At 47.3% G+C, this 24,888-nt stretch overlaps 2 long non-coding RNA genes across 6 annotated transcripts; both read right to left on the reverse strand.

Annotated features, from left to right (window-relative positions):
* Positions 1–1,016: 1,016 nt before the first annotated feature.
* On the reverse strand, positions 1,017–3,198 carry LOC143788260 (uncharacterized). The gene is made up of 2 exons (XR_013218578.1): positions 1,587–3,198; positions 1,017–1,496 (listed from the first exon to the last, which is right to left on the reverse strand). It is a non-coding gene; the product is annotated as an uncharacterized LOC143788260 (long non-coding RNA).
* An 85-nt stretch (positions 3,199–3,283) lies between these two features.
* LOC143788261 (uncharacterized) lies at positions 3,284–23,883 on the reverse strand. Of its 5 annotated transcripts, none has more exons than XR_013218580.1 (6): positions 23,730–23,883; positions 19,526–19,602; positions 10,067–10,358; positions 9,787–9,976; positions 6,842–9,690; positions 6,120–6,795 (listed from the first exon to the last, which is right to left on the reverse strand). It is a non-coding gene; the product is annotated as an uncharacterized LOC143788261 (long non-coding RNA). The 5 variants fall into 5 exon arrangements; XR_013218582.1 differs by lacking the exon at positions 6,120–6,795 and having other exon boundaries at positions 9,232–9,414; positions 9,515–9,690; XR_013218583.1 differs by lacking the exons at positions 6,120–6,795; positions 6,842–9,690; positions 9,787–9,976 and adding exons at positions 3,284–5,751; positions 6,031–6,113.
* Between the last annotated feature and the right edge of the window lie 1,005 nt (positions 23,884–24,888).

Here is a 24,888-nt window from a genome sequence, read left to right on the forward strand (position 1 = left end):
CTGCGTTTTTGCTGCGTTTTTTTCAACACTCATTCAAGTCAATGGGTGAAAAAACGCAGCAAAGCACAAAATACTGATCAAACAAAAAACCAATGTGTGCGCATGAGATTTCTGAAATCTCATAGGCTTTGCTGGTACTGTAAAAAGCAGCTGAAAATTAGCATAAAATAACGCAGCAAAAAAGTCCTGTGTGAACTTACCCTAAGACTGTTACGTGGAACAGAATCAAATGCCTTTGCAGAGTCCAGATAAATCACATCAGTTCCATTACCAACATCCAGATTTGCACTCGCCTCCTCATAGAAACCCACCATGTTGGTTAGACACGACTTATTCTTCATGAATCTGTGCTTTTTGTCAGTTATTATATTTCTGCAGGTTATCTCTTATAATGAACTCCCATATAATGCACAATAGTGATGTCAGGCTTACCGGCCGGTAGTTGCCTTGTATGTTTGGCTGACACTGGCTTCTCCCCACCCTTGTACAGGCACACTGGGAGAGACCAGTCACTTAAGGCAGAGCGTGTGAACAGTAAGTCCCAGCGACCTGCCTCCCGACTAGTCAGCTGTTTGACCCGGTTTCCGGCGACTTAGAAAATATGGTTTTCTCTGAAACGTTGCAGAGTCAAACATACCTGCCTGAAATCGGGCACCATGGATCAGCTGTCAGGTTCCCTTTAATAACTCTGCCTAAATCACAGAACACCGATTCAATTCAGAAAAAGTTAATTTTATTCAAACACATGTATATGTACAATCATGTAATTACCATGAACATTTCCATTAGAAAATCAAATCTATAACATTTAATACAAAAACGCACGATTAGATGAATCTCATCCTGATGCCTAAATAAACCCCAAGAAAGACAGAGGCTTGTACAGTTGTCTCCTCCAGGGAAAAAAAGATAGGCAACCCACCACCTCTTCCTAGAAATACTACGCTACAGATCAGGACCCTCAGAATTAAGGAGACTTTTTTTATTTTGTGCTTTCATTTTTTTTCCTCCCACTCTTCCAAGAACATAACTTTTTATTGTTGCCATTACTGAAAATCTTATTTTTTTTGTGCCAAGCTGTAGTTTTTATTGAAGACTGAAACATTTTACACTTTTAAAACATTTTTTAAATAATTACATTTTACTTTTTCAGTTTTCTTAGGGGACTTGAGCCTGTGATAGTCAGATACAATATATTAGTATTGCAAGATATAGTTACAAAAAATCTGCATTCTTTGTAGGTGGCAAAACTTGCAAGATCAGCAGTGAATCAAACACTTATTTTCCCACTAATATATTTATGTAAACACACACACAAAAATCTACAAAGTGCAGAAACTAATAAAATAAAATGATATAATGTCTTGTATAACAAAGAGGTAAAATGTAAATATCAATGTTACCACCTCTGTGCAGCAGGGGGCGCAAGATGACAGCGATTCGTGAAGCCGAAGCTTCCATGGCCGCAGTAGATGAAGCTTCTTCTGGACGCTCGTCTGCTCCACAAGGAAGGCAATAGATTGTACAGTTATCTCCAAAATAAGGTAAAAATCACTACCTTACAACTATACAATCTACTACCTCACCCTGACGCTGGAGCACTGCACCAGGAGGGGGCGCTGACGGCCTTCACGATACATTTTCAAACATCCCGAAAAGTAAAGAGCACGTGCCGTGAAGATGATGACCGGAGGAAGGTGACCGGGTTCAGAGTCGTCGCCGTTCTGCCACTTTGGGAAAGACAGTAGATTGTATAGTTATCTCCCATCGGTGGGTGTGACCCTAAAACTAAACAACCTACTACCTCATCTCACAGCGCAGGGGTCTTCAGGATGGTCCCGACCTGCTACTACCTACAGTAACCAATCAGCAATGTAAGAGTTAAACACCAGCTTCTCATATTTAATTTTTCCATCTCAAAGACACAAATGGCGCCCATATAGTCAGATAAGGAGAAAACAAAAATGATGCATGTCTGAGTATGATCCGATACAGATCGTACTCAACTGTGCTAGTCCATTAGTGTGGAAACCAGCGGACTGCACTCGGACGACATCTGAGTGCAGTCTGATTTCCACACACTGACAGAATGGAGTATGTACCGTATATATAATTTTTGTCCAGCATGGAAAGTTGAGAAACTTTGCAAATCACTTTTTTCATTTGTCTTCATTCTTGTAAAAAAAAAAAAGTGGCTTCCAAACCACTACTTTTCCCCACATGTGCGATCATCTGCAGGACGTACTCATTTGGAGTACAGACAATAGCAGTGATGTCTGTCTCACTAGGGCTAGGTTCACATGTCCATTAGTGATCTGTTCTAATGGATCCACCAGCAAAAAGTGGTGCAGACACTACATTTCAGTCCGTTTTTAACTGATCTCTGCTGGATCCGTTTATTTAACATTGAAGTCTATGGAAAACCGATCAATTAATCAGCCATCCGTCTGCTGGATCCGTTCTAATGGCTGATTACTGGACATGTGTACATAGAAGAATCTTCTGTCCAGAGTTAGGCTTGATAACCTGAATACTCAGGAGGAGACAGGCGCTGACCCATCACTGCCATCAGCGGTACTCCATATGTGTATGTTCTGATACCAGTAAATAGAGTGGGGAAAAGCTAGGAATTGGAAGTCTATTACATGTCTTATTTTTACAAAAAGCGAAGACGAAGTTCCTACAAGTGACTTCCTAAGATTCATAACTTTCCATGGCGGATACATTTATAAAAGAAAAATAATAATAAAGTTTAGTTACAAAGTTGGGCAAAGTTCACACAATCCATGAACGCTGCAGATTTTTCATTTGTTTTTGTGGGCAGAATATCTGCGGAATCACACACTAGCAGCCCAGTGGAAGATATTTTAATGAGTCTCATCCACTCGCTGTGAAAAAAAAAAAAAATCTCTAGTGGAAATAGACCGGCGGTGCAAGACAACTTCTGCTTTTCGAGTTTGTACGTGTGACTATTCCTTACCTTGGGGCGGCGTCAGATCACATATGTGACAGCAGACAGGTTGTCAGTGTCCTCGAGCAACCAAGAAGAGCCACGAATGCAAGGCGCATCTCATATATAAGGCTGTTCGTTCAGCCGTAGGGTATGTGCACAGAGAAATCCAGGAACAAGGGCTCCAAACGTCCTCCTTTTGATAACTATCAGTACAGAAAAATCACAACATTTCGTCCATGCAGGGCCTTTATCAAGCCATAAAAAAAAAAAAAAAAAAGACATCTGGTTGATGGAGGCCCTGCGGGGCTAAACGTTGTGATGTTTCTGGACTAAAAGTTACCAAAAGGAGGACGTCTGGTGCCCCGCCGGCTCCTGGATTTCTCTGTATTCCTGCAATCATCTGGAGGATTGCACCGAGTGTGTACAGAGAGCAGAGTGGTGCGTGGGACTCCTCTATTGCAAATTTGTGCACATTGTCTTTTTCAGGAGGAAACCACCAGAAAAACCCATCTGCAAACACGTTAAAGGTTTATGTAGTTCTATGTAAAAACGACTCGCTGTTCATAGGGTCCGGTTTTTGAACGGCTTTTAACCGCTTCAGGCTTCTAAAATCACCCAAGCTGTTAAAAAGAGCGACCAGTCTGTTCTCCTGGAGTTTGTCGCCCAGAAGACTGTCTGCATTTTACAATACAAGTCAAGGGGAAAGTTCCAAAGACATTTTCAGGAGCGTTTTACCATAGTTTTCACCAGGGCTGTAGTCGGTCGAGGATTCAGAGTCGGCAGTAAGAGAAATTGAGGAATCGGGAGGTTTGGCTTACCAACTCCACAGCCCAGGTTTTTACTTAATTTTTTTTTTTTTTTTTTTTTTTAAATCAGATATTTTTTATTCAACAAGTAAAGCAAATACAACTTATATAAAATAACATACAATGAGGCATTTATAAAAATTTTTGGATTAGTTGCGATACATACCATATCCCTCTACTCGACCAAGCTTTCTGTTCTCCCAATTTATGGAATTCGGCCAAATTTTCATTCCTCCAGAAGGGAGTATAGGTCGTCAATCCAGAAATCTCTAATCTTTTTAATCCTATACCATGTTTTCTGCACCAGACCCAGAGTGGGGAACCTCTTACCCAACCGCCCAAAACTCCCATCCTCCAGCCCCTGCACCAAAGGGACCTTTCGAACCATATTATCCAAGGATAGCCTGCACTGAACTCCCTCCGACCCCTGATTCCCACCCTCTAATATGCGGGCCTTTAGACGCCAGGAACTATATCCAAGGATTTGATAGAGCCAATCCCCCTTCATCCTTAGGTCTCTGCGAAATCTCTAGTTTTATCCTAGGTTGACGTCCACCCCAAACCAAAGTCTCAAAATATTGAATTAAGTCTTTGGAATAAACCCCATGGGAGCCAGATTGGCGAATTATGAAGCACATATAGGAGTTTTGGCATAAGTATCATCTTAGACAGGTTTGTTGTACCCCCCACAGAGAGACTCATCTTGCACCAGATCTGGGCCTCATCTTTAAATTTTGCCAGGAGCGGAATCACATTTAGAATACAGTATTCCTTAATCGGTAAAGCAATCTGTATTTCTAGATATTTAAACTGGTCCACCACTCTAAGCCTAGTACATCCAGATTCTCCCAACTCTCCCTGTCTACCATCATAAGATTGTATTTATCCCAATTTATCTTCAATCCAGACATAGCCCCAGACCGCTCGACAATAGCTACCGCCTGACTTAATGACTCATGGGGATCCTCCAAGAACAGGAGAACGTCATCTGCATAGAGTGCAATCTTTTCCTCCACCGGGCCATACTTAAAGCCTTTAACTCCAGCTGCTCTTCGAATATGAGCAGCATGTGGCTCTATCGCGAAGGTGAACAGTAATGGAGATAGGGGACAACCCTGCCGAGTTCCACTGGTAAGATCAAATTTATCCGATCTCGCTCCGTTCACCCTTATTCTAGCCATCGGGGAGGAAGAGAGCAGCTTAACCCAAGAAATGAATCGGCCCAAGAACTATCCACAAATACTCCCACTCTACACAAATGCCTTATGCGCGTCCAAAGAAGCCACCGCTCTGCATCCCGCATTATCCGCCTACAGTTGAATATTCAAGAATAGCCTCCTCAGATTGATTGCTGTTGATTTATTAGGCATGAACCCAGTCTGGTCCGGGTGTATCACTCCAGTAACCACCCTCGGGAGCCAGCCCGCCAGAACTTTTGCCAATAATTTGAAGTCAACTGGCAAAAGAGATGGACCTATACGAATCCGGTCTCCGAGCATCATTCTCTTCCCTAGGCAAAACCACAATCGTTGCCTCCCTCATAGACTCCGGTAGCCGTCCCTCCCAAGGGCCCCCAAAATACATCACAATTTAGGTAGCAACACATCCTTAATCTGTATATTTCAACTGGTAGGCCATCTGCCCCAGGAGCCTTATCGTTTGCCATAGAAGTCAAATCCTCTTCCAGCTCTTCTACTGTCTGGTTTTTACTTTAAATTAAAAAAAAAAAAAAAAAAAAAAACTCACTGGATCGTCATTCAATGGAGTGAAAAGAAAAAAAACTAGAAAATAATTTTAAAAAAACTTCATAAAAACCATGGGAAAACCCGTGAAAAAACTCAGAAAACACCCGAAAAATACGACACAAAAGACACTTTAGGAAAAATGGTTTATTGAAGTGTCTTCTGCATGAAAAGAAAAAAAAAAAAACCTCAAGTATAAAAGATGCTGTGTGCACAGAGCCGAAACATCTCCATTGTGCATTTCCTGAACCTGAGTTATGAGGACCAACGGAGAGAAGAAAAAAAAAAAAAAAAGTGGTTGTAAAAACAAATTTACGACTACATTCTACTTTGAGATCTTGGATTTGGTTAACATATTTGAAAAAAAAAATAAAATTAAAAATTAAAAGAAGTTGAATCCGGCTTACAGACAGATTTAAATTCACTTTGACTTCCGCAATAGTTTCATTATGTCCTAATAAACACCAAAAAGCAGCCAACATAGCTACTGCCTACATTACGTGGTGTGAATCTATGAATGGATACTTACCCATCTATCCGAGCTGGCACAGTGAACCGATAAACTTGCCACACGGAATACCCACGGACGTGCCTCTGTAATGGGGTCCGATCCTGGAACGAGAAAAGCAAAAAATAAAATAAAATGGAACAAAATGACAACGAAGGTATCAAGAGCTGCAAAGTCACGTAATGGCATACAGCAAGAGGTCTGGATAGAATACACTAGATACGTCTCCAAACAAAGCCCAGGGATGGCTCCATTCGGCACGGCCACAGAATGCTAATGCCTGGTAGCCACCCGCCGTCACAAAGGGGACGCGCATTAAAAATAAAGGCATAGTAGCGAATTCAGCCACTCCTGGAATACCTGCCTTTTACTTGGAGCATCTCCTTTAAGACAGAAATGCGCCGCTGACAATACATTAAATACAGAATGGGTCATTTAGGAGTCTGCCAGCGCTTGGCATATATCCCAGGCAGCCTCAACGGCAAAACCAAATGCTTTTTTTTTTTTTTTTTAAAGTATTCCTGCATACAGATGGTTACAAGCAGTTGGTCCAAAAGGCCCAAAACACAGATTAAAAAAAACAAACAAAAAAAAAACAAAGATGGCACAGTGACAAGAACCAAAGCCACTTAAAGGCGCTGGCACCCGGCCTTCATAGGTCAGTCTCCGGTCATTGCAAGGAGGCAAAAAAAAATAGCATGGAATCCAGAGACGGCTTTTAGCTTTTTCCTCCTCTCTCGCAGCCATCCGGAGAGCGGTGGTGGAGCCTGCCCGGTGATGTTGGACCTCCGAGCCCGGTGATGTTGGACCTCCGAGCCCGGTGATGTTGGACCTCCGAGCCCGGTGATGTTGGACCTCCGAGCCCGGTGATGTTGGACCTCCGAGCCCGGTGATGTTGGACCTCCGAGCCCATCTACGTCAGAGGAAGCACCATACGCAGGACAGCTTCTCCACATTTCTTCTCTGGGATTTGGGGAGTTAAATCCACGCAGCCCAATTCGCGTCAGACCCTGGCAGGACGACACAGCAGAAGGGGTGCGTTATATGACGATTTCCCCCCCAGCCAGCCGCCGCGCCGGCGTGCAGCTGCATCCAATCAGGCCCCTCAACATGTACACCCCATCAGGGAGCCCTGGGGGGGGGGTTGTTTTGTTTATTTAACCCATAAAAGGCAACGCTGGATTCAGAAGAAATCCTCTAAAAATGTTCTATTCCAAAATAAGACGACAGAATACCACTACGGGGGAAAGAACATACGCAGGGAAAAGGGGACAGAGGATTTGTTATCAATGGCAGGCAGGGAAATGAGAAAATGCCAGCTGTCAAATACATGGTGCGCTTTTTTTTTTTCTAAGTGCTGTTCCTTCACTATTTTTCCTGGAAATTTAGGACTAACCTGACAACGGGGGGTTTACCGGGACCCTTCTTGACAGCATGTTGGATGCACGATGAGTCAATACTGCCAAAAAAAAAAAAAAGTCGTCGTATGCCGTGGCTTTATGGCAGCAAAGTGCAAGTAAACGATCCACGATTCCAACTCTTAGCGGTTATTGTGGGTCACAATGTGACCACCATTCACTAGCACTAAATGGCGGTGTAACCTGTGTCAACGCCAAAGTCATCAGCCTCGGAAAACCTACATTACTGTAAGGCCATGTTCCCACCATGAGTTTTTGACGTTGCGGATTTTCTGCACTTAGGTTACTTGCATTTTATATCGCTGTGGTTTTTGGCTTTTTTTTTGGGGTGTGTCACACTTTGTTTTTGATACTCCCCGGTATTTGGCTTTAACAAAACTTTACTGATACACTCCTGGGCGGATCACATGCATTTTTTTTCTTACCTGCAGATTTGATGCATCGATGCAAATCTATGGGGAAAATCTGCACATAAAACTAAGTGTGCACGTGAGAGCAATCAACTTGCAAAAATTGAAAACCCGCATAGCAAGTCGATTTACGCATCATAAAAAAAGCAAACAAAAAAAAAAAAACAATGGGCACAAGTCCTTAAATCCCCCACTTTGTTGGAACTGTAAGATGCTGCGATTTTAGATTCTTCTCCCAGTCTATAAAAATCAGTACAAATAGCGGTGTGCGCTGCAGCTTATCGACAGCTCTTCTTCTCGCTAGACTATTTAGTGCAGACGAGCGTATTTTTAGTCATTGAGAAAAATCGGATCAATTATGCAAATGACAATCTGATCAAACTCTAAATCAGAGAGTAATCAGTGTGCTTCAATTCTCTCAAGTGAGAAGATGGAGGGAAAAAAAAAAAAGTATCTCCATGTTCTCCACTGTGTTAATCAAAAAGCAAATAATTGAAAAACTGCATACACTTATGAATAAAAACAATAAACAGAACATGTCCAAAGGGTCTAAACTTCATATGATAAATATACTTTCATTAATTTTTTATTTCCTTTCTTGTATTTGTAAAAAAAAATATTTTTCTTCTCAACTTGGACAGCCTCGTGTGCCTATCCTATGAACTCTGACACATCACACACTGTCAGGTGTCATTTTCGGCACCCTTAGACCTGACCTCTATATAAACATATAAATATGTTTTTTGTTTTTTTTTCATTTCCTGAAGGAGTGGGTTACACTTCTAGAAACGTAGAAAAATAAATTTATTTTATTCTGGGGTCTGACGTTCCTTCACAAGCTGGCAGAGCGGATATGGACCACAAACGCTGTAAAAGGGAAGATTCAGCGGCGCCAAATGCATATGGGGACCCCCGCCACCTCACTGCGGGCTGTCATGAGGGTTTCGTTCTGCTCACTCATGCAAAACTCAATACATATTCCCGGACAGACAGTGAATTGTGTGTCCTTCAGGAGAAGGCAGGCTGTCTGATCACACGGAGCAGCACACACAGGCGCCTATAGCCGCCATGTTTCATGGAAAGTTCCCACAGCCCTCGGCCACTTCTACACACCTCAGCTGCTTGGCCCCTCTTTACTCTTCATCGTCAGGAAGGCATCAACCCCAAAACATATGAGGGGCATTTGCTATTTGTAACTCTACAGGGAGAGTCTGCTGGCCGAGAGAGAGGACACCAGGAATAGGTGAGAATATCACCCGAAGATTCTTGGCAGACCTTTAGTTGTATAATCACTTAAAAGTTTTGAATCCTGACTTTGATCATTTATAGGTGATGGACCTCTACATGACCATATACCTAACTGCACGGACCTCCACCGTGAGAAAAAAAAAAAAAAAAAAAAAAAAAGGGTCCCCAGTGATGCACATGCTCAATCACTTCTATGAGACTGGTGGAACCGCTATCTCAGCAGTGCTATGGGGGCAGTGACTGAGCACTGACATCACTGCTCCATTCGCACACAGGACCTGTTCTCGGGACTGGCGGAGGTCCTAGCAGTCGTCCATTTATCACCCAGCCTGTAAATAGATAATAAATGTATTTAGAAGAGAACTACTTTACCTCTATAAAAAACAACAAAAAACAAAACACAGGGCTGTACGCTCGTAACATACTTACGTTGACCTTCCGGACCCTACAATCTATTCATTCATTTACACTTATGTCTTAGCTGTCAGAGCACGTTGGGTGTTGTAGTTATGCGAGACAAGCAGCAGATTGTTTGACCCCGCAGTGCCAATGTCTTCACCAGGTCAGTTTAGCATTTGCCATAGACTTTTATGGGCCTGCTTCATCTAAAATTAAAAAAAAACAGTCAGTCTGAAGAGCAGGCCCATAGAAGTGGTTAATAAAAGCAAAACGGCCATTGCCTATAAGTAACTCATTAATACCCTGTGCCGGCTATTTTGTGCTTTGTTTGAGCACTATGCAAAAAGAAGAGGAGACGCATGAAGCAATGGCGAGTGCCGCTCGTTCCTCCTTTCTGCTTCCGCGCTATGCGACAGCTTGTAGACTAAGGTATTAGAGGATAAAGCCATGTGCTGCCATTGCATTCGTTCTAGAAAACATCCACCAACACTTCTGCAGAGGTCACAAGAAGAATAAGACATCAGGAACATTAAGGTTTTTCACTTTGAAATATCTTGGCGAAATGCTAAGTGCAACACTTACGCAGCTGCATCTTGAAGACCAGAGCATTGCCTGCGAGCGGCCTCTCCCGGCAGCCATTAATAATTCAGGCGGCTGGATGGGAGATCAGAGCCGGAGTCAGGCAGTGGTTTGTGAGCTCATCAGGCGCCTTCCTGCAGCAGATCAGCGAGCCGCGGCCAGTCCCTGCGCCGTCTAATCAATTCCCCTCACATAACAGGAGCATGATACCAGCAAAGCCTCTCCGTCTTACAAGAACACTGCTTTTAATTTCCCAGGTCTTCTGAGGAAACGCTGGATCTCCACAATGTACACCCTTCAACAAAACAAAGAAAAGAAAAACATGTAAAATATTTATCAGGAGACATTCTAACCTCTGCTACATAGAAAGGAAACGTGACATTTCTGTGATTGCAGTAGATGTGTTCTATTATATAACCACATACTGTAGCACAGTACCCGAAACGCCCTATATAAAGGCAACTTGGCGGCGGATACACGCACAGTACCCGAGACGCCCTATATAAAGGCAACTTGGCGGCGGATACACGCACAGTACCCGAGACGCCCTATATAAAGGCAACTTGGCGGCGGATACACGCACAGTACCCGAGACGCCCTATATAAAGGGAACCTGGCGGCGGATACACGCACAGTACCCGAGACGCCCTATATAAAGGGAACCTGACGGCGGATACACGCACAGTACCCGAGACGCCCTATATAAAGGGAACCTGGCGGCGGATACACGCACAGTACCCGAGACGCCCTATATAAAGGGAACCTGAAGGCGGATACACGCACAGCACCCGAGACGCCCTATATAAAGGGAACCTGACGGTGGATACACGCACAGCGCCCGAGACGCCCTATATAAAGGGAACCTGAAGGCGGATACACGCACAGCACCCGAGACGCCCTATATAAAGGGAACCTGAAGGCGGATACACGCACAGTACCCGAGACGCCCTATATAAAGGGAACCTGAAGGCGGATACACGCACAGTACCCGAGACGCCCTATATAAAGGGAACCTGACGGCGGATACACGCACAGCGCCCGAGACGCCCTATATAAAGGGAACCTGAAGGCGGATACACGCACAGCACCCGAGACGCCCTATATAAAGGGAACCTGAAGGCGGATACACGCACAGTACCCGAGACGCCCTATATAAAGGGAACCTGACGGCGGATACACGCACAGCACCCGAGACGCCCTATATAAAGGGAACCTGACGGCGGATACACGCACAGCGCCCGAGACGCCCTATATAAAGGGAACCTGGCGGCGGATACACGCACAGTACCCGAGACGCCCTATATAAAGGGAACCTGGCGGCGGATACACGCACAGTACCCGAAACGCCCTATATAAAGGGAACCTGGCGGCGGATACACGCACAGTACCCGAGACGCCCTATATAAAGGGAACCTGGCGGCGGATACACGCACAGTACCCGAGACGTCCTATATAAAGGGAACCTGACGGCGGATACACGCACAGTACCCGAGACGTCCTATATAAAGGGAACCTGACGGCGGATACACGCACAGTACCCGAGACGTCCTATATAAAGGGAACCTGACGGCGGATACACACACACAGTACCCGAGATGTCCTATATAAAGGGAACCTGACGGCAGATACACGCACAGTACCCGAGATGCCCTATATAAAGGGAACCTGGCGGCGGATACACGCACAGCGCCCGAGACGCCCTATATAAAGGGAACCTGAAGTCGGATACACGCACAGTGCCCGAGACGTCCTATATAAAGGGAACCTGACGGCGGATACACACACACAGTACCCGAGATGTCCTATATAAAGGGAACCTGACGGCGGATACACGCACAGTACCCGAGACGCCCTATATAAAGGGAACCTGATGGTGGATACACGCACAGTACCCGAGACGCCCTATATAAAGGGAACCTGACGGCGGATACAAGCACAGTACTCGAGACGTCCTATATAAAGGGAACCTGAAGTCGGATACACGCACAGTACCCGAGACGCCCTATATAAAGGGAACCTGACGGCGGATACAAGCACAGTACTCGAGACGCCCTATATAAAGGGAACCTGATGGCGGATACACGCACAGTACCCGAGACACCCTACATAAGGGAACCTGACGGCGGATACACGCACAGTACCCGAGACACCCTACATAAGGGAACCTGACGGCGGATACACAGTACCCGAGACACCCTATATAGCCTGACACCGTATACACGCACAGTACCCGAGACGCCCTATATAAAGGGATATATAAAGAGAACCTGGAGGCGGATAAAGGCAAAGTACCCGAGACGCCGTATATAAAGGGAACCTGACACCGTATACACGCACAGTACCCGAGACACCCTATATAAAGGGAACCTGACGGCGGATACACGCACAGTACCCGAGGCGCCGTATATAAAGGGAACCTGAAGGCGGATACACACACAGTACCCGAGACGCCCTATATAAAGGGAACCTGACACCGTATACACGCACAGTACCCGAGACACCCTATATAAAGGGAACCTGACGGCGGATACACGCACAGTACCCGAGGCGCCGTATATAAAGGGAACCTGAAGGCGGATACACACACAGTACCCGAGACGCCCTATATAAAGGGAACCTGACACCGTATACACGCACAGTACCCAAGACGCCCTATATAAAGGGAACCTGACGGCGGATACACGCACAGTAACCGACACGCACTATAAAAAGGGAACCTGAAGGCGGATACACGCACAGTACCCGACACGCCCTATATAAAGGGAACCTGACAGCGGATACAAGCACAGTACCCGACTCGCCCTATATAAAGGGAACCTTAAGGCAGATGCACGCACAGTACCCGACTCGCCCTATATAAAGGGAACCTGAAGGCGGATACAAGCACAGTACCCGACACGCCCCATATAAAGGGAACCTGACAGCGGATACAAGCACAGTACCCGACTCGCCCTATATAAAGGGAACCTGAAGGCGGATACACGCACAGTACTCGAGACGCCCTATATAAAGGGAACCTGACAGCGGATACACGCACAGTACCCGAGACGCCCTATATAAAGGGAACCTGACAGCGGATACACGCACAGTACCCGAAACGCCCTATATAAAGAGAACCTGAAGGCGGATACACGCACAGTACCCGAGACGTCCTATATAAAGGGAACCTGACGGCGGATACACGCACAGTACCCGAGATGCCCTATAAAAAGGGAACCTGACGGCGGATACACGCACAGTACCCGAGACGCCCTATATAAAGGGAACCTGGCGGCGGATACACGCACAGCACCCGAGACGCCCTATATAAAGGGAACCTGACGGCGGATACACGCACAGTACCCGAGACACCCTATATAAAGGGAACCTGACGGCGGATACACGCACAGTACCCGAAACGCCCTATATAAAGGGAACCTGGCGGCGGATACACGCACAGTACCCGAGACGCCCTATATAAAGGGAACCTGAAGGCGGATACACGCACAGTACCCGAGACGTCCTATATAAAGGGAACCTGACGGCGGATACACGCACAGTACCCGAGACGTCCTATATAAAGGGAACCTGATGGCGGATACACGCACAGTACCCGAGACGTCCTATATAAAGGGAACCTGACGGCGGATACACGCACAGTACCCGAGACGTCCTATATAAAGGGAACCTGACGGCGGATACACACACACAGTACCCGAGATGTCCTATATAAAGGGAACCTGACGGCAGATACACGCACAGTACCCGAGATGCCCTATATAAAGGGAACCTGGCGGCGGATACACGCACAGCGCCCGAGACGCCCTATATAAAGGGAACCTGAAGTCGGATACACGCACAGTGCCCGAGACGTCCTATATAAAGGGAACCTGACGGCGGATACACGCACAGTACCCGAGACGCCCTATATAAAGGGAACCTGATGGTGGATACACGCACAGTACCCGAGACGCCCTATATAAAGGGAACCTGATGGTGGATACACGCACAGTACCCGAGACGCCCTATATAAAGGGAACCTGATGGTGGATACACGCACAGTACCCGAGACGCCCTATATAAAGGGAACCTGATGGTGGATACACGCACAGTACCCGAGACGCCCTATATAAAGGGAACCTGACGGCGGATACACGCACAGTACCCGAGACGCCCTATATAAAGGGAACCTGAAGGCGGATACACGCACAGCGCCCGAGACGCCCTATATAAAGGGAACCTGAAGTCGGATACACGCACAGTGCCCGAGACGTCCTATATAAAGTGAACCTGACGGCGGATACACACACACACAGTACCCGAGATGTCCTATATAAAGGGAACCTGACGGCGGATACACGCACAGTACCCGAGACGCCCTATATAAAGGGAACCTGACGGCGGATACACGCACAGTACCCGAGACGCCCTATATAAAGGGAACCTGATGGTGGATACACGCACAGTACCCGAGACGCCCTATATAAAGGGAACCTGACGGCGGATACAAGCACAGTACTCGAGACGTCCTATATAAAGGGAACCTGAAGTCGGATACACGCACAGTACCCGAGACGCCCTATATAAAGGGAACCTGACGGCGGATACAAGCACAGTACTCGAGACGCCCTATATAAAGGGAACCTGACGGCGGATACACGCACAGTACCCGAGACACCCTACATAAGGGAACCTGACGGCGGATACACAGTACCCGAGACACCCTATATAGCCTGACATCGTATACACGCACAGTACCCGAGACGCCCTATATAAAGGGATATATAAAGAGAACCTGGAGGCGGATAAAGGCAAAGTACCCGAGACGCCGTATATAAAGGGAACCTGACACCGTATACACGCACAGTACCCGAGACACCCTATATAAAGGGAACCTGACGGCGGATACACGCACAGTACCCGAGGCGCCGTATATAAAGGGAACCTGAAGGCGGATACACACACAGTACCCGAGACGCCCTATATAAAGGGAACCTGACACCGTATACACGCACAGTACCCGAGACACCCTATATAAAGGGAACCTGACGGCGGATACACGCACAGTACCCGAGGCGCCGTATATAAAGGGAACCTGAAGGCGGATACACACACAGTACCCGAGACGCCCTATATAAAGGGAACCTGACACCGTATACACGCACAGTACCCGAGACGCCCTATATAAAGGGAACCTGACGGCGGATACACGCACAGTAACCGACACGCACTATAAAAAGGGAACCTGAAGGCGGATACACGCACAGTATCCGACACGCCCTATATAAAGGGAACCTGACAGCGGATACAAGCACAGTACCCGACTCGCCCTATATAAAGGGAACCTTAAGGCAGATGCACGCACAGTACCCGACTCGCCCTATATAAAGGGAACCTGAAGGCGGATACAAGCACAGTACCAGACACGCCCTATATAAAGGGAACCTGAAGGCGGATACACGCACAGTACCCGACACGCCCTATATAAAGGGAACCTGACAGCGGATACAAGCACAGTACCCGACACGCCCTATATAAAGGGAACCTGACAGCGGATACAAGCACAGTACCCGACTCGCCCTATATAAAGGGAACCTGAAGGCGGATACACGCACAGTACTCGAGACGCCCTATATAAAGGGTACCTGAAGGCGGATACACACACAGTATCCGAGACGCCCTATATAAAGGGAACCTGAAGGCGGATACACGCACAGTACCCGACACGCCCTATATAAAGGGAACCTGACGGCGGATACACGCACAGTACCCGAGACGCCCTATATAAAGGGAACCTGAAGGCGGATACACACACAGTACCCGAGACGCCCTATATAAAGAGAACCTGACACCGGATACACGCACAGTACCCGAGACGCCCTATATAAAGGGAACCTGACAGCGGATACACGCACAGTACCCGAGACGCCCTATATAAAGGGAACCTGAAGGCGGATACAAGCACAGTACCCGACTCGCCCTATATAAAGGGAACCTGAAGGCGGATACAAGCACAGTACCAGACACGCCCTATATAAAGGGAACCTGAAGGCGGATACACGCACAGTACCCGACACGCCCTATATAAAGGGAACCTGACAGCGGATACACGCACAGTACCCGAGACGCCCTATATAAAGGGAACCTGAAGGCGGATACACGCACAGTACCAGAGATGCCCTATATAAAGGGAACCTGAAGGCGGATACACGCACAGTACCCGACACGCCCTATATAAAGGGAACCTGAAGGCGGACACACACACAGTACCCGAGACGCCATATATAAAGGGAACCTGACAGCGCATACACGCACAGTATCAGAGATGCCCTATATAAAGGGAACCTGACGGCGGATACACGCACAGTACCCGAGATGTCCTATATAAAGGGAACCTGAAGGCGGACACACGCACAGTACCCGGGACGCCATATATAAAGGGAACCTGAAAGCGGATAAACGCACAGTACCCGACACGCCCTATATAAAGGGAACCTGACGGCGGATACACGCACAGTACCCGAGATGTCCTATATAAAGGGAACCTGAAGGCGGACACACGCACAGTACCCGGGACGCCATATATAAAGGGAACCTGAAAGCGGATAAACGCACAGTACCCGACACGCCCTATATAAAGGGAACCTGACAGCGCATACACGCACAGTACCAGAGATGCCCTATATAAAGGGAACCTGACAGCGCATACACGCACAGTACCCGAGACGCCCTATATAAAGGGAACCTGAAGGTGGATACACACACAGTACTCGAGACGCCCTATATAAAGGGAACCTGACGGTGGATACACAAACAGTACCCGAGATGTCCTATATAAAGGGAACCTGAAGGCGGATACACACACACAGTACCCGAGATGTCCTATATAAAGGGAACCTGACGGTGGATACACAAACAGTACCCGAGATGTCCTATATGAAGGGAACCTGAAGGCGGATACACACACAGTACCCGACACGCCCTATATAAAGGGAACCTGAAGGCGGACACACACACAGTACCCGAGAGGCCCTATATAAAGGGAACCTGACGGCGGATACACGCACAGTACTCGAGACGCCCTATATAAAGGGAACCTGACGGTGGATACATGCATCCATTGTATGATTTCAGCCAGGTATGCCCGACTGTGAACCACACTTTGCACCAGGGACCGAGCCGCATGGGCTTCTCCACGCCTGCTGCCAGGTCTCTTCCAATACATACAAGGAGAGACATGTCCTCCCAAGTGAGCAAGCGGGGAGAAGCTGCAGGGAACTTGCCTGTTGGACTAGTGTCCCGTGCAGCTCAGTCCCCGGCGGCTGTTTTAGTACGTTTTTCTCAGCGTTTCAGAGTCAAATATACGAGGCTGAAATCATATAATCAGTGTCTGATACAATGCCTGATCCACGGGAATCATGTATCAGCTGTCGAATTCCCTTTAAACTGACAAAATTAATATATTGCACTAGGAGTCTGCATACCTTTTCATTATGTGCAACTAGAAAAAGTGGAGAATAAACCGCGCCGCCGTAGTAAAAATGCAGTAGAAAAGCCTTGAAAGTACAAATGCGTTTTTTTTTTTTAATCTATAGTCGTGTTTCTAAGCACACCTCCTTCTTCATCAGGATAAACCACAGTATGGACCCCTGATTGACAGTCTCTTCAGGGTTCACAGGGGCTGTGTCTATCCCAACCTTTGGGTGAGCATGTTCTTTGCTTTCATGTTTACCCCATATAAAACCCTACTATGCTCATTCCCTTTCCAGTTTTTCATCATAATCGTACCTTTTCATTATATGGTAGAAAGAGGTACAGGGACCCTGGAAGACACTGTGCTACTGGGTCAATATCTATGCAGGCGACGGGTTGGAACAAGCAAAGCTGAGCCGTCATCAGTTCAGCCCTGTCCCCGTGCCACTTCTCAGGGATGATGATGGCATATCATAGCAAAATACCATTCGCCTCTTTAACACTTCTGCTTGCAATCAGCGAATGAAAACCTTCATTAAAACTTAAGAACTAAAAACATGGAGTAAGTCATGTAAACATAACATTAGAAAAAAAAATTCATTTCAGTAGCACATATGAAAACTCTTTGTATGCGAGGTTACAATAGTTTAGGAAACAGATTTAAGTATCACAAATTTGGCCCTTAAAACCTGTCTTAAGGAATCATTTAAAGTGTGATTTAGATTTGACTTGATTTTCCCAAATATACTGTAGGTCCAGTCTACCAAAAAACTGGCACACCCGGAAAAAATCGGGTTCATTTTTAGACTCACAAAAACCTTGCACCGTTTCAAGACAATTTTGACAAGTTTCTGGCAATGATTACACTTTTCATTTAGGTGAAAATCAGTAACAAATTTGTCTTAAATAAGAGTCTGTAGTTCAGTGACCTGCACTTCATTCTGTTGCACTCAGTTGTAACCTAGACATGACGGTATTATAACACAAGGAACCAGGCAAGGAGCGGCAGCAGTGCTGCACCAGGTAATGAAACATCTTTCATGCAGAGTAGCGGCATCCCCCTCTCCACCATCTAAATCCCTTTCTTTATGAATGCTAAGTGACTGATGTGACCCAGAAGTATCTTGGCAGTAAGTGGTATAGATAATCTCCAGGTCACAGCAAACACTCAGCATTCAGAAAGACAGCAGTGTGAGCAGCCTCTTCTAATACTGGAGATACCAGGAGTGCTGAGGTAGGAAGAGGCTGCTCACACTGCTGTCCACCCGGTCTATCTGATCTAATACTGAAGATACCAGGTGGTTGAGTTAAGAAGAGACTGCTCACACTGCTGTCCACCCTGTTTATCTAATCTAATACTGGAGATACCAGGAGTGCTGAAGTAAGAAGAGGCTGCTCACACTGCTGTCCGCCCTGTATAGCTGATCTAATACTGGAGATATCAGGAGTGCTGAAGTAAGATCAGCTATACAGGGTGGACAGCAGTGTGAGCAGCTTCTTCTTACCTCAGCACCCCTGGTATATACAGTATTAGATTAAGTAGACATGGTATATAGCAATGTGAGCAGTCTCTTCTTACCTCAACCCCCTGGTATCTCCAGTATTAGATCAGATAGACAATAGACAGCAGTGTGAGCAGCCTCTTCTAACATCAGCACCCGCTATCTCAAGTATTAGATCAGATAGACAGCAGTGTGAGTGGCCGCCTCTTACCTCATTACTCCTGCTATCTAGTATTAGATCAGAATATTCACTTGGATCACATCTTTCTAGACATATGGAGGGGGCTTATCTTCCTACTACACATGCTCAGTGTTTCTTTTCATTTTAACATTCTAGTACACGATTTTGTTAGTGTAATAAGGTGGTGGCCATTCTAATTCTACAGGGGGATTACCTCTCTAAACAAAATGAGAATGATTTGTAAGATATTTATTTATGACATTTATTTATTTCTATCCTCGAAGAGCCACTTTAATGTTGATTACAAGCACATATTTCTATCAATACCTGTTAAAATTTTGTCCTCTCTTCATTGGGAAACAAGAGGTTGAGCTGTAAGATTTGCTTCATATGAAGAGAACCTGCTAAAAAAAAAAAAAATAAATAAAAAATTCAGAATTAACTTTAGTGAAAGCTATTGAATGCTTAAAACACTAAACTCTCCAGTGTGCAATTGGGATCGGCAAATAAGATTATTTTGCCAGTAGGGTGTCTCGCGATCAGAATGGTTGAATTAAATTTGGGGGAGAGATGTCGGGAGTGCGCAGAGCAAAAACCAAGCTCCACTGGCATCCTCGCTTCTTGCGCAGCATGTACTAGAGCTAGTCCTTCCACAATACAAGGAAGCCATAGGTGATTAATATACGTGGTAGTTTACAGCCTGATCTCTATGCAAAGTACAACGGTGAATGATCACTACAGGTCCTTCTCAAAAAATTAGCATATAGTGTTAAATTTCATTATTTACCATAATGTAATGATTACAATTAAACTTTCATATACTATAGATTCATTATCCACCAACTGAAATTTGTCAGGTCTTTTATTGTTTTAATACTGATGATTTTGGCATACAACTCCTGATAACCCAAAAAACCTGTCTCAATAAATTAGCATATTTCACCCGACCAATCAAATAAAAGTGTTTTTTAATAGCAAACAAAAAACCATCAAATAATAATGTTCAGTTATGCACTCAATACTTGGTCGGGAATCCTTTGGCAGAAATGACTGCTTCAATGCGGCGTGGCATGGAGGCAATCAGCCTGTGACACTGCTGAGATGTTATGGAGGCCCAGGATGCTTCAATAGCGGCCTTAAGCTCATCCAGAGTGTTGGGTCTTGCGTCTCTCAACTTTCTCTTCACAATGTCCCACAGATTCTCTATGGGGTTCAGGTCAGGAGAGTTGGCAGGCCAATTGAGCACAGTAATACCATGGTCAGTAAACCATTTACCAATGGTTTTGGCACTGTGAGCAGGTGCCAGGAAGCATGAAGTGCTCCAAAATCTCCTGATAGCTAGCTGCATTGACCCTGCCCTTGATGAAACACAGTGGACCAACACCAGCAGCTGACATGGCACCCCACACCATCACTGACTGGGTACTTGACACTGGACTTCAGGCATTTTGGCATTTCCTTCTCCCCAGTCTTCCTCCAGACTCTGGCACCTTGATTTCCGAATGACATGCAAAATTTGCTTTCATCAGAAAAAAGTACTTGGGACCACTTAGCAACAGTCCAGTGCTGCTTCTCTGTAGCCCAGGTCAGGCGCTTCTGCCGCTGTTTATGGTTCAAAAGTGGCTTTACCTGGGGAATGCGGCACCTGTAGCCCATTTCCTGCACACGCCTGTGCACGGTGGCTCTGGATGTTTCCACACCAGACTCAGTCCACTGCTTCCTCAGGTTCCCCAAGGTCTGGAATCGGTCCTCCACAATCTTCCTCAGGGTCCGGTCACCTCTTCTCGTTGTACAGCGTTTTCTGCCACATTGTTTCCTTCCAACAGACTTACCATTGAGGTGCCTTGATACAGCACTCTGGGAACAGCCTATTTGTTGAGAAATTTCTTTCTGGGTCTTACCCTCTTGCTTGAGGGTGTCAATGATGGCCTTCTTGACATCTGTCAGGTCGCTAGTCTTACCCATGATGGGGGTTTTGAGTAATGAACCAGGCAGGGAGTTTTTAAAAGCCTCAGGTATCTTTTGCATGTGTTTAGAGTTAATTAGTTGATTCAGAAGATTAGGGTAATAGGTCGTTTAGAGAACCTTTTCTTGATATGCTAATTTATTGAGACAGGTTTTTTGGGTTATCAGGAGTTGTATGCCAAAATCATCAGTATTAAAACAATAAAAGACCTGACAAATTTCAGTTGGTGGATAATGAATCTATAATATATGAAAGTTTAATTGTAATCATTACATTATGGTAAATAATGAAATTTAACACTATATGCTAATTTTTTGAGAAGGACCTGTATTTTACTTTGCAAATACAGAGATCGGGCCGGGATCATCGAGTCTATAAATTAACCAATTATGAAACAGGATGGGGTTTAATAAAATAATACAAATACTGAGCTCATCAACTTCTTGCTGCCCCATCCAGACACTCTCCCGGGCCTTCAACTTGTAATAGTGTGGCCGCAGCGGTGACATTACACTACTTCGACCAGTAATAGGCAGCAGTGGCCATATGCTGACAGAGTCAGGTACACAGACCAGTGGAGACATGGAAGCGTTGGCCAGGCAGGATCATTAGTACTCATACTCCAGTTAGGTCCAGAAATATTTGGACAGTGACACAAGCAGTCATTTTAGTGGTTTACCAAAACATAGTCAAGATAGTTATATAATCAGTATGGCTCAAAGTGCAGACCCTCAGCTTTAATTTGAGGGCATTCACATCCTAATTGGAGTAACCGTTTAGGAATTACAGCTCTTAAATTTGTAGCTTTCTCTTTTTAATGGGGTCAAAAGTAAATAACGAGCTTTTGAAATAATTGTCTAAAGGGCTGCATGGACTATTCACTTGTTAATCCATCAATTAAGCAGGTAAATGGTATAGAGCTGATTCTAGGTGTGGCATTTGCATTTGGAAGTTGTTGCTGTGAACCCACAACATGAGGTCAAAAGAATCCTCAATGAATCCTCCCTCCATACAAGCTCCTCACATTCCAGCTCCCTCCATACGTGCTCCTCTCATCCCGGCTCCCTCCATACGTGCTCCGCTCATCCCGGCTCCCTCCATACGTGCTCCGCTCATCCCGGCTCCCTCCATACGTGCTCCGCTCATCCCGGCTCCCTCCATACGTGCTCCGCTCATCCCGGCTCCCTCCATACGTGCTCCGCTCATCCCGGCTCCCTCCATACGTGCTCCGCTCATCCCAGCTCCCTCCATACGTGCTCCGCTCATCCCGGCTCCCTCCATACGTGCTCCGCTCATCCCGGCTCCCTCCATACGTGCTCCTCACATCCCGGCTCCCTCCATACGTTCTCCTAACATCCCGGCTCCCTCCATACGTGCTCCTCACATCCCGGCTCCCTCCATATGTTTTCCTAACATCCCGACTCCCTCCGTACGTGCTCCTCTCATCCCGGCTCCCTCCGTACGTGCTCCTCTCATCCCGGCTCCCTCCGTACGTGCTCCTCTCATCCCGGCTCCCTCCATACGTGCTCCTCTCATCCCGGCTCCCTCCATACGTGCTCCTCTCATCCCGGCTCCCTCCATACGTGCTCCTCTCATCCCGGCTCCCTCCATACGTGCTCCTCTCATCCCAGCTCCCTCCATACGTGCTCCTCACATCCCGGCTCCCTCCATACGTGCTCCTCACATCCCAGCTCCCTCCGTACACGCTCCTCACATCCTGGCTCCCTCCGTACATGCTCCTCACATCCTGGCTCCCTAGATACATGCTCCCTCCATATTGTTATTCTTCTCTCATACCCACTTCCTACATTCGGACTCCCTTCACATCCCGGTCTCTGGTTCTGCTTTCTCATTAATTTCCAGCCCAGTTCCTTCGTTCTCTCAGCCCTGTCTACAGTCCTCTCCTTCCTATCCTCTGCTCCGGGCCATAGTGCCTCCATGCCAGCAGTTACGCCCCCACATTCCTACTCGCTTCCCACTGGAGGAGGAGTTGGGACGGCTTCCCAGTCACATTTCTCTCTACTGAGACTTCAGATTCCAGGTCTAAAATCCACCGTCATCTCCCTGCAGGAACACAAGGCACCTCTACACCGGAGGCCTCATCCAGTGACAATGCTGCGCTGCCAACGTCATGCAGTGACCGCTCCACACTGGCATCCTCCGACAGTCACCCCTTAGTGCTGTCAGCTCCATGCAGTGACCCGTGTACGCTGCAGACTCATACAGTGCCCATTCTGCACTGCCACCCTGCTCAATGACGCCTCTGCACTCCCAGCAGCAGTGCCCCCCACACACTGACAGCCTCCTGGTGACCCCTACTGCATCCCCGCCTTCATGCAGTGTCCCCACCATGCAGCGATCACCACTGCACTACAAGCCTAATGCAGTGTCCCCCACACTGGCAGCCCCCTCCTGTGCCCCGCTAGCACTGCAGTCTCCCGCAGCGATGCCTCCGCACTGCCTCCGTCCCCCAGCGCAGCAGCCGGTCATGCCTTCGGGAAAAGATCCGCTCACCTCGCTGCAGTCACCTACAATCTCCGCACACTGCTCCCCCGTCCATGTTACCTGTCACACGTCCTTGCCGATTTCCTCAGCACCAGTCCCCAGTTCCCTCCATTCTCCGGCTCCTGTCACACCTCCTCCTCCAGCCCAGCTCCCCGCACTCTGCTTCCCAGTCACACCTCCTCCGTCACAGCCCACAAGGTCTCCCGCTCTGACAAGCTTGCTTTAAGCCGGAAGTGACGTCCTACCACGTCAGTTGAGATATTTTTCTTTCACCAATCAGATTGTGGGGCGCCTGATCGTTAGCCAATCAAAGCGTCATGATGCAGTTTGGGTGCCGTGCAGGAAGTCAGTTTGGATGCGAGGCCCGCGCTGGGGTCACGTGGTTATTCATTAAACTTTAACCCAATCAGTGCTGAAGTATGAGAACCATTAGTGGAGTGGAGTGCCCCTGTTCACTCACTGTGCCTGAGCTCATAGCACCCCACCCTCCTCCTACCTCACCCTCCTCCTACCCCACCCTCCATCCACCTACCTCACCCTCCACCTACCTCACCCTCACCTCACCCTCCACCTGCCTCACCCTCCACCTACCTCACCCTCCACCTACCTCACCCTCCACCTGCCTCACCCGCCTCCTACCTCACCTCACCCTCCACCTGCCTCACCCTCCACCTACCTCACCCTCCACCTACCTCACCCTCCACCTGCCTCACCCGCCTCCTACCTCACCTCACCCTCCACCTGCCTCACCCTCCACCTGCCTCACCCTCCACCTGCCTCACCCTCCACCTGCCTCACCCTCCTCCTACCCCACCCTCCATCCACCTACCTCACCCTCCTACCTCACCCTCCTATCTCACCCTCCACCTACCTCACCTCACCCTCCACCTGCCTCACCTCACCCTCCACCTCGCCTCACCCTCCACCTGCCTCACCCTCCACCTACCTCACCCTCCACCTGCCTCACCCTCCTCCTACCCCACCCTCCATCCACCTACCTCACCCTCCTACCTCACCTCACCCTCCACCTGCCTCACCTCACCCTCCACCTCGCCTCACCCTCCACCTACCTCACCCTCCACCTGCCTCACCCACCTAACTCACCCTCCACCTACCTCACCCACCTCACCTCACCCTCCACCTGCCTCACCCGCCTAACCTCACCCTCCACCTGCCTCACCCGCCTCCTACCTCACCCTCCACTTATCTCGCCCTCCTC

The sequence above is a fragment of the Ranitomeya variabilis genome, chromosome 8 (genome assembly GCF_051348905.1).
Source record: "Ranitomeya variabilis isolate aRanVar5 chromosome 8, aRanVar5.hap1, whole genome shotgun sequence".
In the NCBI taxonomy this organism is placed as follows: Eukaryota; Metazoa; Chordata; class Amphibia; order Anura; family Dendrobatidae; genus Ranitomeya; species Ranitomeya variabilis.